The sequence below is a fragment of the Aptenodytes patagonicus genome, chromosome 9, assembly GCF_965638725.1.
Source record: "Aptenodytes patagonicus chromosome 9, bAptPat1.pri.cur, whole genome shotgun sequence".
NCBI classification, from domain to species: Eukaryota; Metazoa; Chordata; class Aves; order Sphenisciformes; family Spheniscidae; genus Aptenodytes; species Aptenodytes patagonicus.
The window spans coordinates 2,914,432-2,931,854 of record NC_134957.1 but is presented as its reverse complement, the minus strand read 5'-3'; the positions used below and the strand labels follow the sequence as shown (position 1 = coordinate 2,931,854).

Sequence of the window (17,423 nt, the reverse complement as noted above, 5' to 3'; positions counted from 1 at the left end):
TCCTGCAGGCACTCACGTGAACACGAGACAGAGACACCCTGGTTCAAAGGGATGCACCCGCATCCAGAGCAAAGCCAGCAAGGCCATCACTGCAGTGGTGATGAACATACCAGCCATAAGGCAAGCCCCTTAGGTTGCCTCAGGCAACCGGCTCAGAGGGGATGGCGGAGAAGGAAATGGGCAGCACATGGTGAAGGCGCACAGGGTGTTTTCCTTTCTTCCTGAACTCCAGCCCACAGCTGGGTCAGATCTGTGTGCTGAGCCTTTCAGTGCCAAGGGAAGCTTTTAGGATCAGCTGTGGAGGTAGGGATAGAAGACCGGGGAATAGATTTATAAGGAGGCTGGACACAAGCTGGGTAACCCTTCATGAACTCAGATATAGTGCGAGTAGGAACAAAAGGGGGGAAAGAAGGAAGGATAAGAAGAGAGAAAAAAAATAAGGATGAGCATGTAGTAACAGACAGGAAAGAATGGTCAAGAGATAACGGAGCTGGAAACAAAGGCATCTGAAAAATAGCAAAACTGGGAAGAGATATAAACCAGGTTTTTCCCATCTGCCTCCATCCACAGGCTGGACTGTTTCCAGGACTATTCCCATGGCAGCTCCAAATTTATTTCCCTGCTGCCATCTGCTCTGCGGCTCCCCTCCACACACGCTCCCGACTGGCACTTCTTCCCGTCACCTGTTGCTGACATGGCAGACCTTTGGCTGCTGCTGAAAGCCAAGTGACACCGAAGCTTTGGGGGGAGCATCTGTGCATAAATTAAGAGCTGCTTTGTAGACCCAAAGCTTTGTTCAGCTCCTGTCCCCCCTCCTGGCTATGTCAGGGTTGGAGGACAGAAGCCGCAGCGTGGTGGGCACAGGCACCATGCAGACCCATGGCAGCAGCCCCAGGACATACAGGCTCCAGAGAGGACTGAGGTGAGAAGAGGCTGCAGCAATATTAGGTGCTGCACAGGGCTGGCTTTGAATCAACTGCACAAGAAAGTCCATTTCCTCCTATCCCTGCTCCCTCCTCCCTGTGGCTCTTTGCTGTACTACAAATAAGATGCCAAGACTATATCTTCCAGCAGCAAGGATGCCGAGTGCCCGCTGTGGTCCCTACAGTTAGATTTAGACCTTCAGTACAAGATCAAAAAGGGACAGTCCCAAAAGGCTGAAGATTTTTTTTTTAACTCTCTTAGAAAGACAAAGGTATTAGTCTTAAATGCACTAGGTTAAACCTGGGCTGTGTTTCTCTGTCCAGCTCTGTCTCCCACATCCTTCTGCCTCGACTCAGCCTGCAGAAGGGAGCTGTGAGTGTGCAGGCAGCAGATTGGGAGGCTCGTCAGGCTGCCTGCAACCCCCTTGCATGAACTGCAAGGTGAAAACAACAGGTCTGAATGTGCCTGGACATCAGCCAACCCTAAGGGGACACAAAGACTTCCTTTGCTCCTCTTGGGAGAAAGATCCACATGTGCTGCCAAGACTGGTCTGATTCAGATGCCTTGTAAGAGCATGAAGCCCATAACTGGGCTAAAAAGCCTCAAACACAGCATTCACCTCTTCCTTTCCAGCAGCCTTATGGTTGCGTCGTGCACAGATCCACCCAGCAGTGCCAGTTTGAGCAAAGCAGCCTCAATGCACTGCAGCCAAATGTGACATCCTCTGCCCCGAGAGGAGCAGAAATCAGCTGGTTCTTGCAAGTTCGTTTACCACAAAAGCAGCGAAGGGTGCAGGAATAAGGCATTGCAGCAATAAGGCATTGCAGCATTTACCAGGGGAGATGGGCCAGCAGGCACGGGGGAAGCAGCCTGTGTGTCCAGTCACAGGGGAGCAGTGGGCAAGGTCTCCAGGTGAGCATCTGGGGGCCCCAGCAGTGCCACGGTCTCATCCACACTGGCCAGACCCCTGCATTCAAAGTTCCCATGAGGAGCTCTGGGGTTTCTGCTCACCGCAGCACCGAGAGCTTCGGCTGCAGCACTGCAGCTCCGCAGCGCTGTGCCCTCAGCAGTGGCAGGATGCCTCTCAGTTACCAACAACACTTCCACCAAGGGCTGATGTGGTCCTTGGAGGAGCCCTCCCTGGGGCCAAACAAGCTGCACTGCAACTCAGTTACTCCCCATGTTATTACCCCAAAGCTTCATGCTTAGGACAGCAGAGCTCCTTAGGGCGATCTTGGCTGACTGCAGGGGTCTGTCTTTGTTCAAGTTTAGATGCAGTCACGTGGAGAAGGAATGACTGTTGGAGTCAAACGTGAGGCAAAGGTTTGCCAGCTATGGCTTTCCCCCCACAGCTTAGCTCTGGCTTCAGAGCTGAGGAAAGTAACGTAAGTCCCTGCCAAATAAATACCGCACTGATCCCAGCATGGCAGGAAAGACAAGGTCTGACGAGCAACTCACAGCAATATAATCTTACCATACCCATACAATAAGTGCTTATGTTGCGGCTTCACCAAGCTGTTAGTGAGCCATCACTGAAATAGTATTTCACAACCTCCATTATGCTCTCTGCACTCCTAATTGCTTTCAATTACTTCTCATAGGCACAGCAGCTGGCTGAGCGATGCTCTCCCTCAGTGAAGTTAAACAGCAAACTGGGGAGAGCACGGAAGGAAGTTCAACTATTAGTTTGCATCACTGGTTGAAAGCTGGGTCATTCACCTTCCCTGGAAATCTACCCACTACAAGTCAGAAACTAGCAGCTACCCAGACATCAGCTACAACACACATGCTCTCCAGCATCCCCCACACGGGTTTCCAGTAGCCCTACCATCCTCCCGCGTTCATTCAACAGGACCTGGCAGCAAGAAGGACTTTCAAGGTGGGCGCTGCAGGCTACGCCCGAGCTCTTCCCCCAAAGGCTGGGAACATTTTTGGTGTGATGTTTTCTAGCAAAACGTCATGTTCCCAGGAAGCTGCTGGGCAGACAGTTCTGCAGACCTCCTTCCTCTGCCCCCACAGCACAGTGGGCCAAGCCAAAACCCCACACAAGCGGTGCTCTGCAAGATCAAGGAGCCTTGGCGTTTCCCCTTGAAGAGCTTTATTTTCAGGGGAGGAGAGGAAAGGGCTGTTTGTGGATGGACTGCGATTCTGGCAAAACACCCTCCAGAAATTCAGCACATGGGAGACGCTGAGGATAGAAAACTTCAGCTCAGGTGGTCAGAGATGGGTAAAGCAAAGGCTTCTCAGCAAAGGGCTGGGCAGAAGCACGCTGCCTGGCTAAGGGCAAAGACAGGCGACCGCTTCAATGAGAAGGACATGCCCTCCCGAGCATTGGCATGCCAGTTGGGAAGACTCCCTGGCATCCAGCACACCATCAAAGCAGTGCCTGAACTTGGCACAGGCCCCGGGGCCGTGCCCTGAGCGCTGATACAGATTTGACAGAAGCCAGCCCTGGCATATGGGTTTAGCAGGACAACCAGCCCATTACCCTGGGCGCAGGACAGTTGCCTCGAGCAAGATTAGCATTTGGCTATCTACACCTTCAGTTGTTAGCACTGGTGGCTGAAAGGACCAAATCACCCTTGTTACGTGGCCATTTTAAAAATAACCTTTCCCAAAGCCCCACAGTGCATAACCCCGTGTCTGTCTCGGCTCCAAGAGCCGAAGCAGATCAGCTTGCAGGGCTGATGGGTATTTTTGGGCACTCTGACTAATTGTCAGGACATATGCTGGGCATTCTTTACAAGGAAAAACAAAGCTGCAAAGTCCCCTCCAGTGAGGCCTATGGGGTTGGATTAGTCACAAAAGTTATTCTCAGAAATCTCTGCTTTGGGAGGGTTTGATTTCATTTCCAACTTCAGATAAGCGTGTTTTAAAATGGAGGAAGGGGTCAACTTCCTCATACCCTGATACTTACAACGAAGGCTCAGCCAGGCTGGGCCACATTGCACCAACTGCAGCAAGGGCAGAAGCGCTGAAAACCCCTCACCTTGGAGTGGCTTCAAATTCACAACTGTTTTTTTTGGCACCGCATCACACGGGCACTCGCTGTCCATGCCAGGGGATGTGCTCCAGGACAAGCCAGGGAGAAGACACCCACCGGAGGGGGGTGAGCAGGCCCACAAGCACCCGCTCACTTGTAAGATGGAGCCGTGGTGCAGCCTTCTAAGACACCTTGCTCCGGTCCTGCGTTATCACACATTTCCTCTGCTGAAACAGATGCCATTTAACTTTCCCCTTTGCCCAGGCTTAGTTTGTGGCCAGAGTTGACTTCAGCCACCATTCACGTTGATATTTTGCAAATTAGCCCAAGTCTCTCGTTAAAGCCCTGTTCATTTAACGGCCACACATCACCCTGCTCAGCCAGGCTCTTTGCCCCTCTGCTTTTGCAGGGAAGACTAGGAAACCATTCGCACTGATCCTACCGAACTTGCTTTGGCTTCTCTTTCCCAAACTGACCTCCAAGAGACTAAGGACTCAGGCAAAACCAGAGAAGTCAGCCAGACTTCCAGAAGAGCCTGGAGCCCTGATAAAGGAGTATTTTTCCAGCTGTGTCCCTCTTGCTCCCTCCACACTCAGGAGCGAGGGACTCCCAGCTCAGCAACTCCAGAGCCTCGATGCACTGCAGCCAAATGTGAAGTCCTCCTCAGAGGCAATGTGCCCTGAGAGGAGCAGAGATCAGCTGGTTCTTGCAAGTTCATTTACCACAAAAAAAGAATTTATTGTAAACGCAACCTGATTTGGTTTTTTTTTTTTTTCTCAGTTCCTTGCTGCTTCTCCTCCCAAGGGCATCTTTCACCAATCTGAGCACCTCAATAGCACTTCATTCATATACCAGTTTAAGCCAGCACTCATCCAGCTAGTTTCTCTACACTTATTAAGACAGCAGATAAAGCACCTGTGTGCAACATCTCCCCAACACCCTGGGACACACAAGCCCAGAGCAGCCCACATTTCCCCACCACCGTGCAAGGCCTGGGTGCACTCTGCCTTTCAGTCCAGAAGCTGTTTTGATGCTTTGAGCTCCACTGCTGTCTCACCCCATGCTGCTGGCCCACGCACTTGTGCTTTCCCCTTTCTCTGGCATCTATCAAACCTCGCTCTTTTCGTTCAGCAGAAACACTGCACCAAAAGCACACACGTCTCAGGGTGACGAGAGCTCTCTGAAGTCTCCACCAGTGCTTTCTGTACACTTTTCCCCCCGAGCTGCACAGCAATTTCCACTGAGGATAAGTGTTGTCAATTCAGTTTCTAATAACGGCATTAAAATGTATGAGCCATTTCTCTGGAGTCAGGGATAATATTTTCAAAGTGCCTGTGTGATACAGGAATGTAAATCTAATTTTTCATAAAGTGATAAGGATCCCAGATCTCCCTGGAAATCATGTCAGATCAGAGCTGGACAAGGTCTACACTAAAAAGCATTCTCCACAGGGTTGGTTAGAAAACATTGATTCTCATTTTATTAAAAAAAAAAAAAAGGCAACAAATATCTTTAAATCTTTCACCAGAGTAAAGATTCAATTTCAGCCAAAATCAGAGAGACCCAGCCCAGGACGGCTCTCAGCCCTGGTTTGCGGCATCCCAGCCGAGTGTCCTCATCTGCAGGATGGAGGCTGTTTCGGAGGTGGGGGGCAGGGGAATTCTCCTCCCCACAACACCCTCCCACTCTAGTTTTTGGGTAACCGAGCAAAATTTCAGTTGCTTTTGAGTCTTTGGAAATACTAAGATCAGTAGACTAATACTTGGCAAGAGACAGTTCAGCCCAAAGCAGTATAGAGAGGCAAGGTTATTTAAGCTACTAAATTTAATTTGCCTCCCATTTGCTGAAACAGCAAATACCTTCATCCCCCACCTCCACAGGTTCGGGACGGGGTGCTCGGAGGCAAGAGAAGGTCCCCTCTCCTCTCCCATGCTCCCACTGAGGGTCTCATAGCAGCACTGCACGTTGCAGCATTTCTATCGGTGTTCGCTCCTGGAGCAATGGGCAAAGTCTATGGGCTGTTACATTTATTAAACACAAACCTTGGAATAAGAAAAATAAGATACTTAGTAACTGAGTGCTTGATTTTAAACATAGAAATGAACCAATTGGAGTTGGTACAACCACTTATGTGTTTCATTAAGCCATCCTCTGCTCTGCGGCTGGATCCAGGCCCAAAAAATGATTTTGTTTTCTTTTTCAAGTAGCAGTGAGACAATAAATTCAGGGACAACGAGTAACACAGTCTGCAAAGAGAAATAGCCCTTCTCAATACAATTGCTGCTAGCTGTCAAACTACTGTCCAAATCAAACTATTAGAAGATCGGCTCCAAGTGACAAAAAAGCAGCGCTAATTGCACACAAGTGCCAGAGAAAACTGTCAAAAAGCTAAAGCAGATGTGAAACAGTGGCTTGCTTGCTTTTAAAACCAGCTTGTGCAGCCACATTGCATGAGAGCCCACAAGTACCCATGTCCCGCTGGGAATGATGCAGGACAATGGGGAAAGGGTGAGGCTTCCAAATCATCGAAGACTTTTCCTGCAATAGCAAGGACTCTACCGTCCCTTTGATAAAGTTACACCTCTTGAGCCAAATTGTCTTCTCAGCTGTGCTAGAGCAAGCCCAGTAGCAAGCTTTGCCTGCTTTATGCCAGCGTTGAGCAAGGTTAGACTTGGTCCTGGCCAAGTCCACGATCTGCAAAGTACAGCAGTGTTTTTAGTTGCCCAGAGATAGCCAAAAAGCAAACACTCCTCGATACCAAGTAGGTGAAACACTGGGGTGGGGACACACTGCTGGGGGAGGACATGGGGAAGAGAGACATTGCAGGCCTGCAGGGATGCCTAATCCCACTCCCAAACACTAATGCCCCATATTAAAGAGGTGACATAAAGGAACATCAAACACCACATGCAAACAGTTCGCGCACACGTTAGACATGCTGTGCCTCATCTCCAAAGAGCTGCTGAAAGCAAAAGGTGAAATGCCGTGGAGCAGTTCGTTAGCTGCCCGCCAGCTCAGTTATGGGCAATACGGGGGACACGGTGGAAGGAGCTGCACTACACAGCAGAGTCACGCGGACTCAAAACCAGCCGTGGGGATAGCCCAGGCACACCGCTCACAGCACTACCAGCTCTCTGCCAGCTATAAAAGGCAGATGCGTGCAGGTGAACTAATGCCTCTTTCACCCAAATCTCACTTAGTTATAACTCCTTACGTTAAAACAGCCTTCTTTCAAATGCTGACCTACTCCATGTATTAGGGTTTCATGAAGCCCTTCTCTGGGGTGATGGCTGAATGCAGCGGTGGCCGTGACAGAGCTGCCTGTGATGCTGAGGGACTTGGCCATGTCACCAAAGCATTTCCCACATGGCTCCAGAAAGGAGCTGGAAGAAATCCACCCACAGGCCTGGAAAGGACTTGCAAGAACACAGAGACAGCTGATTCCGTGCTTGTAAAATTATAATAAAAGACTTCCAAAATACAAAAATACCCGCAATGAAACCAATGCCCTTTTTATAGATGCAACCTTCATCCCTTGCTCCAGAAAGCCATGAGGTTAATCCAAAAAAGATTGTGTTTTTGCATCATGTGAGTGGGTTCATGGATTACATTTCAGGGGCTCAGCTTTTGTCTGCATTGTGCTGTTGATAATTGTTATCTGTTTTCAGTCACTGGTAACTATGTCTTAAAAGATTCGGTGAAATCCATCAGTAGGCCTCTGGCAAGTGCCTTATGCATTGCTTCATCAAGACAGCTGCCAGGTGATATGCTGATGTATTTCTACATCATTTCATGTATTTGACAACTCAGCAATGGGGAGCAAAAACCAAGAAAAGGGAGCAGCAGAGACCACTGCCACACCTTTGTCAGCGTCCCCCCTGCAGCACCCTAGTGCAGAGGGACAGGCAGTACTTCCTCCTACAGACAGACTTTTTTTTATTTAAAAATTGTATTTCTTCAGAAAATGTAAATTCATTGAATGCAAATACATCTGGAAACATCTCCACCTTAGCAGAGAAAGGTGCAGGATGCTATCGGAGCCCTGTCTGGACCCTTCTGGCCGGGCTGCCAAAGAGACCAAGTGCAGCACAGCCTCCTCGTCCTGCCTTTCCGATGGCACAGCCAGCAGCCCTGCAAGAGCCCCCTCCAACCCCAACCTCCGTCACCCAGGTCTCGGCTCTGCAGCACAGAGCAAGAAAGCCATCTCTCTGCTTGCAGTGGCTGCTCCCACACTGCCCGCTGTGCCCTGGCAGGAGGTGACCCCAATGGCTGTCCAAGCGCAGGTCCTCCTGACACCTAGTGTCTCCTGTGGGCTTATTCCTGGAAGCAACTGCAGGGATGGACAGACACAGAAAGCTGCCAAACCCTGCCACTAGCATCAGTCATTCAAAAGTCAAGTCCTGATCTACTTAAACTGGGGACACTTCAGGGTGAAATAATGGCAGAGCCCAAATTTTCAAGCTCCTGCCCCAGGTATGTTGCAGAAGAGGGTGAGGTTTCTCCCTAGTCCTTGTTCCAGCCCCTGGAGCAGCAGCAGGGGAGGTGTATCTGACAGGCAGAGCCTCTATCTAACTAGATGTTTAAAACTAGCCCTTATCTGCAAGTCAAGCATCTCCGTTTTCCCCACAATCCTTGCACAGGGAGAGGTTTCCAAGACAGGGGAGACGGTGGAGGAGGCCACCTCTGAAGCACCTTAACCCACCCCCAGGGCTCTCCAGCCCACGGTCCCACCAGGAATGTCATTGTCACACTTCCAGGAATTGTAAGAGCCCAGGCTCAGCAGCCAGCCTCACGCACCATCCCCTGCACAATCTCGTTTACAAGGCAAAAGCTCTCTGGCGAAACAGCTTGCACAGCATCCAAATGTCAGTGGAGCAGACAGCATTACTGGCGCTGGCTCCCTTTCCATCCGGCTGCTTCAGCTCAGGCACCGACATTGCTCAGAGGATGAGCTCATCGCTATTTCAGGTTGAATTTGCACTTGGCAATCTCCCTGGTAACCAAAACAAATTACTTGTTGGTTTGTAACAGATTTATTGGTTGTTTGTTTCAGTGTCTAGTGAAGTACACAGAGAGCTTCACCACCTTACAGCACCGACACAGCCTGGGGTATAAAAGCGCGGAGGACGGTATTTACAGCCATCGCTATGGAGATGGGCTGTGTTAGCACTGGAGGTCAGAAGGAAAGCTGACTTCGGGCCTGACCCCAGCAACATGAAACTAAGAAAAGGAGGTGTGAGGCATGGCCTTCGCTCACACGGACCGCAGGTGACCCTGCATGGTAGCCCCCTGCCATCCCAGCCACCAGACAGGTGTTAGAGCCTCCTCCAGCACAGAGTAACCAGGGAGATGCTGTTTGCAATCCTCTCCGGCCTGGTATCAAAAAAATCTTTCGCTGAAACAGGTAGGGGTCTGACACTAGCATATCCACTAACACCAGCCATCATCAGCTTCATTTCACATGTCAGGACTATGAGGACACAGGACAGTTATAGGACTTGCTGCCTGTTTATGCTCTTGGGCAGGAATTTCCTCCCATTCATCATCACAAAGGGCACTGAGAAGCCAGGGAAGCAGGACTAACCTCAGGGTATTTGCCTGCTCTGATCTGCAACAGGTAGAGTGCTTGAAAGAGATCAGCTGCATCCATTTTTCTGTCACACCTAGACTTGAGCCAAGATACAGCTCAGAAGTTGCCCAGATCACCTCTTACATTTAACAGAGGTTGGTTTTTTTTTTACTGAATGTGTTTTTGCAAGAAAGAAAAACTCTACCCTGACCAGCTCAATCCAGCAAGCTGAAATGTTGGTCAAGATATGTAATTCATGGCTAAGCCCCCAATCCAGCCTTCTGAAATGAAAGCAGGCAGGTTGTGTCCCCTACCCACTGCAAGAAACCCATCCCACCACAGAGACGGATCCAGAGTCAAAGTTTCCACCTTCAGCTAAAAATCCTTATGGAGATAAGGGTATAAGGAGAGAAGGGAAGATTATGGCAGAGGTGGATGACATGCTCATGCATCCAACAAAGCAAACCCGGACAGAACTAAACAGATTTTCATCCCCACTGAGTGCCTTTGTGCTGCTGCGGGGTGAACGTGGGCTGCTCTCCCGTCCTGCTCCAATGCCGTCACCCGGGCCACTTCCAGAGGCAGCGCTGGAATATGTTATACATCAAATGGCATTTACCTGGCAGGCTGTCCCAGAGGGGAAGCGTGACTGGCTTTCAGTCGGCAGAGCAAGGGTAGATAGGAAACAGTATTTGCATGTGTTGAGTGAAATATATAGCTCTGTGTATTTTTAAAGTTAGATGAGGAGGGGGGGAGAGAGAGAGAGAGAGAGAGAGAGAGAGAGATTCTTGCACCCTGGACTGCTCATTACTGCCTCTCTTATGGTGCTGTCAGAAGCAAGACCACATCAAGACAACACTTAGAGATCACCAGGGAATTTTTAAGTGGAAGCAAATCAGTAGGAATTACTCAGATTTCTGAACAAGGACCACACAACCCTGTGCTTCTGGAGGTGCTGTCTGTGTTTGCATTCCCTCGAACCACCGACTGCTCTGCAGTTAATTCTGTACTAAAGAGCAGGACACGGTGCCAGGCCCCCAGGATGCTTTCAGGATCCTAACGCTGCCTCCACGGGCTGTTCATCTGAACAGACATCAGCCAGAACAACTCATCCAGCCCATCCACTGGATTAGGTAAGTCATGCTAGAAAAATCTCTGTAGTACCCAGCAGCAGTGTGAATGCACATAGCTGTCCCAGGGCAGCATGTCTTCTGGGATGGAGGCAGTCCTGGGGATGACACACCTACAGGGTATTTTAAAGAGCTCTTTGCTATGTCAGTTCAAAGAGAAGAGGGGCAAACCAAGAGGCACAGAACAAAGTGGAAAAGGCTTGAGAATCCAAAAATGAGATGGTAAGAGAGAAGCTGGAAGGGCAGGCAGGCAGTGCCTCAGAAGTGACTAATTCCAAACCTTTGCTCCAATGTTTATTATAGAAAAGAGCAGATAAGAAAGGCGGCTGATGGTAACAACTGACGGGGCAGCCAATCCCAAGTTAAACAAATAGCAAATGCCTTGCAAGTAGCCTGCCAAGTCAGAATGGTTCCCACAACTTGGGGCATTTCTTTAAAAGAAAGTACATTATTTTCTCCCACCCCAGCATCCTATCAGCAGTGGGGGAGCTATATTTAGGGTGGTTTCATAGTTGCTCTTAAGGGGATCTTTGGTCAGAGACCACCGGAAGCACATGAAAACTGAATATTCCCAAATGAAGGCATTGGGGAAGAGCTGGGAGCCGATTCCCTGCAGGAAAGCCAACTAACAACCACTGTGGGCTGGACCAGCCATGGGTTTAGTGTGATGAACCACTTCTAATTTTCTTAGTGAAGGAAGAAAGGCACGTCCAGCACACTGGTTCATAAGACAGAGTTTTGGAGGACTGAGTGCATCTTTCGCTGTCTCTGGCCAAGCAAAACAGTGGAGAGCAATTCTTGCTCTGCCAGAAGCTCCAAGTCCTCTGCTGCTTAGACACTGGTGTAACACAAGAACCCTCACATACTGGGGCAGCTGCTTCAGCATTAAAGCTAGCTTGAAGCAAAATAGGTGGATTATGGATCTCTGTACCAACCGTGCCTCCCAACAGGAGTCCCTCGGCATATCTAGCACAGCCAATTCCTTGTTAACAGCGGTCTCTTAAACCCGTCATTTCAGTAGATAGACACCACCACCAGAACCCACCGTCATTTGATTTGAAACTCCCCCTATCTCAAAGCACCACAAAGCATGAAGGTCTCTGATGTCTTGAAGACAAGTGGGAGGATTTTCCAGGAGGGAAAGCTTTTTTTTTTTTTTTTTAGCTATTTCTCCTGTTCTTCCTCCCCATCTACATCACACTAGAGACATCAAAACAGACTCATTTCACTGTAGCTCTGCAGTTCAACAAGTAAACTGGCTCTGAAACATTTTGGTCCAAACTATTAAACCTCAAGCTATACCTGTCAGGCAGCCTCCTGTGAGGCAGATTTCAGTCTCCTCTTTTCCACTCTGCTCTGGTTTCCCCTTTCCAGGGATGGAACGACATTAGAAACAAGGAAGGTGAAAAGCTGCCCCTGCATAGCTTATTCCCAGCAGGAATAGTTTTTCCCTGTTCTTCATTAGAGGTCTGGGTGACAACTGCATTTGATCCCAACAGACCACAAATGCAGCCGTGTCACACCACTTTTAATCCCCCAGTTAACGGCTGTTGACTGCCTATTCACGTGCCAAGCAGCCGGCTCTGCCGAGCAGGAGAAAGAGAGATGCATCCCAAATTACATCAATCACTAGGGTCACCTCAAGGAACAAAAAAAGATCAGGCACATCTGTGGAACGAGTGGGTCTTCCAAAAACACCAATCTGAAGTCAAGAGGTTTTGAATTTCCTATTTACAAAAACAACGCAGTTCTGTAACAGCATCCAAACCAAAATTGTAACTCTGCCTTAAAGTTTTCAGTCAGGCGCACAGCAAAATACCAGCCTTTCCACCCTGGGCTGCAGCTCTGTCTCTGCCGGGAACCCTGTCCTGGCTCTCCAACCTTTTCCAGGGCGCTCTTTAGTTCAGCCTTTTTTTGAAAGAGTGCTTCCTCAGGACCCTGTCTGTCCCATTCCAGCACGGCTATAATGCAATCCTTGCCCTGCTTTCGAATAGCTCCAAAGCCCTAAACATCATTTTAGCCCCGTCCTGCCATACGACACAAACCCTATTTGCCATCTCTTCAGAGGGAGATGAAAGAGCTAGAGAAGCACAAGAGCATCCGTCCGTCCGTCCCTCAGACAACACCGCACTCTCTTGCTCTGACAGCAGGAATTTGCTCTGGCAGCATTCTTGGCACCACCATACCCACCTGAATCACTCTGAAAGTATCAAGGGCCAAATCCTGCTTCAGTACATGCTGCACGGATGTGCAGGGAGGGTGAATGCTGCCCTGCCAAGAAGGCTTTTTTGTGGCTTTCCACACACCAGCTTGGAGCAGAGCAAAGCCTTTGTGGGAAATACTTCAAGCAGCAAAACGAGTCAATCTCTGGTAGGAGATTTTTGGCTACGGGCCTGGGGAGGGTGAGCATGCAGTATGCACAGCACTTGCATCCCCTGGGACTGAGGGTAAGAAGCTGGGACAGGGCTCTTTTTCTGCCACTCTTCCCCTCTTTGCACCCTGTCTGTTTTGCAGGGCTCAGCAGCACCCAGGCTCAGCAGCACCCACCCACAGGCTCCATTCCCAGCACGTAGACCTCATTTTAGCCCAACTTTGTGACTGCCTCTAGACACCGCAGGACTACTTCCCTGCACCGAGCAACGCATAATCCTTCTTTAAGGGACTTTATTCCACCAATTTACACATTGTTTCAGAGCCCAAGTTTCCACAGTATTTTTGCTGAATCTGCAGGCTCCGTTTGGACACAGGCAGAGGGTTGGCAGGGAGAAATACTCATCACAGACCAGCCTCGGCCTCTCAGCTCTGATTCATTCCCACAGAAGCCAGCTGGGGTGACATCCCCAGAGCTGGCTCTGGGCTGCCCATCTACAAAAAGCCCCAGTCGAAGCACATCAGGGAGTTGAAACACGCTGGGCGTGTTTCATATCCTATCTCTGAACCCCAGGGAAGCCCCAGTGCCTTTGCTCCTACACCTGGCCAAGTGGCTGCAAACAGGGCTTTTACTGGACCCAGGGATAAAAGAACTGAAGCCAGAATATATGGCACAGTCCTAAAACCATGCCGCAGAAGTGGAAGCATGCATTTATCTAGTGTAGCATTTCATACTTTAGAGTCCTAGTGTCTCAAAAGCCATCTGCTTAAAACTCCTCTCCAAATCAGGGTATCTAAATGAAACATGAGGTCTCTTTCTTCCTCCTACACTCCCTCTGCCAAAATCAGGCATGAAACGACTGATCTCAGACATTTCTGCTTTGTTACTCTCCCTGTCTTCATCTTCCGTAATAGAGAAATGAAAAAAAGAGATCCCAAGGAATCAAGCTGAAGTATTTTGACTTACAATGCATTTTTTATTATAAAATCCCAGGTCGGGTCTGGGAAGGTTATTGTATAGACATTATTTCCATTACCTTTTCAAGCAAAAGTGATTCCATATAGCTAAAGTTACAGAATCACATCTGAAATCTCAGCTTTCCTACCTTTGCACTCCTACACACAGAGCACAAGGTGACAATGGCTGGGGACCACGAGGGTGAGAGGCGGGCACCAGCTGCATGGCTCAGCTCTCCACACATCTGCTGGTGCCACCTGCATCTCAGCGTGACCCCAGAGGACGCCTGGCACCAGCCAGCCAGAACTTGCCCATTGCTCTCCAGGAAGTTGCTCTGATTTAGGAGCACACCCAAAGCCTGAGCAAACTTTGAACGTTGCTGGTGGTGTGGCTTACCTTGCTGCATTTAACGCCACCGGGACTTCAGGTCTAAGCAGCACCACAAAAAGGGAAAGTGCTAAACATAGGCTGGACTGGATCGTCTCATCAGCAAAGATCAGAGGAATTTTCCAAGGTTCTTTAAGGAATTGGCACCTAAATCCCCCACAGTGCATCTCCTGGAGGGGGAATAAACTTAAAAGGACATCATTCACACAGGCTGCTGCTGGGGGGACAGTGTTATTCCTGGCTCACATCATTAGTTTTCTCCACTGAAGCACTGGAAGCTTCAGCCATGTCCCAGCTCCCACCCAGTGCTAGGAGCTGTATGTACTGACAGCGAGTATGTGTTTCCAAGATGGAGATGGGAAGGTGATGACAACTGTGGTTCCTGAACCGCACCAAAGGAGCACAAGTTTCCACCAGCGTGCACAAAGCACAGAAGGGGCCATGGGTTATCCTATAACATGGAACTACCCTCTTTTCACATAGGTATTACTCAAAAGGAAGTAACTTTCTTCTTGGGGGCAAGGCAGGCAGTTACTTAAAGCTTTTGTTATATCTTAGTGCAATGGGTGTGGACTGTAAGTCACATTCACAGGATATGGGCTTAGATCAGAGATAAAGCGCATCCTACAGCATCATTCCCTTGTTCATGGATGCAAACAGGGACCTGTTTCCACCAGCTGCTTCGTACCATATGTCTGGATTTTCCATTCATGGTACAGTTTGATGGAAAGGCTGCTTTCGAAATAAAGGCCAGCCAAGATGGGCTGGAGAGTGTTTATTTTCAAGTGTTTGAGTACCCTAAACATTGTCTCCTTTTGAACAGCTGCCATTATTTACATCCAGGCAGAGAATTATACCAACATACGTGGAGGCAAGCCATCGTTCACAGCAGGGAATAACTTTTCCTGTTAGAAACACTTCAAGAGCCCAACCCTACAGACCTCCCCCAGCCAAAACTCCAAGAGCAGCGCAAGCCAGAAACCAGTGGTAAAACCCCAGCCTTGAACTGGTTCCTCAGAGCCGCAATCCAAAATCTGAGCAATTAACTTTCTTTTGCACTGAGCTTTTTTTTTTTTTTGGGAGGGGGAGGGGGGACAGTTTGCACTTGTGGTGTTAGCTCTGAAACACCTAACCCACATTTTTCTAGCAGGTATTAGTCAAGAATGAGTTTTTATATAGCGAGCTCTTTAAGGAGAAATTAAGAACTGGTTTGTATTCAAGAATGCTGTACTGGGGGGGAGGGGAGGGAGAAGAGAGGAGGGTGTTGTCACTGAAGTGAAGTATGTGGGTGCTTTTATCATTAAAAAAGAAAGTTTAGATTTTAAAGCCATATTTGGTTGCTTGATCAGCTATTTGCTTTGTACATCATGGCTTAAGAATTTAATCAGTTTCCTTTCAGAAGTTTTTTTTGTTGTTGTTTTTAAAAAACACTCTTCCTCTCAAAACAAGTCAAAAGACTAATTAGTAGGTGGATTGTTTTAATCGTTTTTTCCCCCTTTCACGTGCTAGAGTTCAGTGATTTAAAAAGCAGCCACATCCATTTCTAAACCACAGACTAGCTCCTGCTTACACAATACAAACTAGACCAGAGTCACATGCATTAACTTATCTTTTGCCTAGTTGCTAAAGAAAAGCTTAATGACAGAAACACCCATCTTGCAAACACATGGGCAAATAGTTTCACTCATGCAAGTGATTCCACAAATCTACATAGATATAGGGGTGCAGTATTTGTATAAAGATAAAGGTGTTTGCATTCACATGGGGAGAGCTGCAAGTGTGGCTCGTCAGAAACTCTGCAGCTGCCTGATATTCCATAATATAGAAAGAAAGAGGAAGATGTGATAATTATTAGGTAAAAGCTTGCATTTATATAGTCCCCAATTCTGTTACTGCCAGCCTGCTCCCACAGTCCAGAGGGTATCAGTCCTCACTTTCCGAGAGCATCACATCACCCCAGAGCCCACGAAACAGCCACTGCTTCAGCTGTTTCCTCCCCAGCTGTCATTAAAAGCTTTGAACAGGCACATCTGATCACCTGCCTGGGAAAACACACGTCTGACAGCTCTTACACAGCTCTGTACCACTGCAAACGCTCCCTAAACACCCACCCGGCTGGGAAGCAAAGAGAAAAACTATATTTACACCCCAGTGGCTGTCTGTACTTTCAAAGCCACCACCTTCCAGGAGGGAATACGTGTATCAGAAAAAGAGGACGCAAGAGAAATCAGAAGCAAGAATTTAGATAAATTCCACCCCCAAAACACCCCATAAAACAGAGGCAGTTTCTGAGGTTAACTCAGTGATCCATGAAGAAACTGCTTGCTAGAAAGTGTTTTAGAAGTACATTATACACCCACAGGCTTCCCGTTTCCCCCAGCCCTGCTCTCACAAACCCTTCCCCAGCAGACCAGTCACAAGGCAGAGAAAAGACCCAGCACAAGCCCTGACATCCGAAGATCTGCGAAGCACGGGATGCTGAAACGCTCCCTGCCCTGCTCAGCGAGGTGATGCTCGAGAGGGAGAGACAGAGGCATGTGCTTACTGGCTGCCGGAGAGCCTGGGAGCTGCTGCGAGGCGGCTGCTGCCTGGAGGAGGGAAGGGATGGACTGAACTCTGCGTGCGGCTGTGCACAGCACCTCGGCAGTGGGACGGGCGTGGGAGCGCTTCGGTCCAGGGCCGTGCCTCCAGCCTCGCGGAGGCAGCACGGCTGGGCTGGGGTGTCCAGCTGGTGGGACAGCGGCTGCTTTGCCACTTATAGCAGGGAGGCGCATTGCAATAAAAAAAAAAAAATTAGTCTAGCCAATAGCACCGTTCCTGCCTGGGGAGCAGCTGGAGGGGGGGGAACAGCCCGCTCCTCCCAGGGCCTCTGCACGGTCCATGGGGGGAAAACCCCAACCAGTGGCGGCACTTTGCCAGCATAGCTGTTCCCCTGCTCCCCCACAACAGCAAAGCGCTGTTGCTGGGACCCATGGGACTCACCAGGCTGAGCAAAGCCCAGCTACACCCAAAGTGCTAGGAGTCGCACTCCCAGACTCTTTCACATAAGGAAAATGCGGCACAAAAAACTTTGTGGGCGGATTTGTCACCAGCCTCCCATCC

The 17,423-nt window shown here is 49.2% G+C and overlaps 1 protein-coding gene across 1 annotated transcript in view; it reads right to left on the bottom strand.

Moving 5' to 3' along the window:
• FHL1 (four and a half LIM domains 1) overlaps positions 1-16,936 on the bottom strand; it is a 33,750-nt gene extending 16,814 nt beyond the window's left edge. Inside the window, exon 1 of the mRNA XM_076346943.1 lies at positions 16,867-16,936. The gene's annotated coding sequence lies outside the window, so the exon portion shown is untranslated. The remainder of the gene's footprint in view (positions 1-16,866) is intronic.
• Between the last annotated feature and the right edge of the window lie 487 nt (positions 16,937-17,423).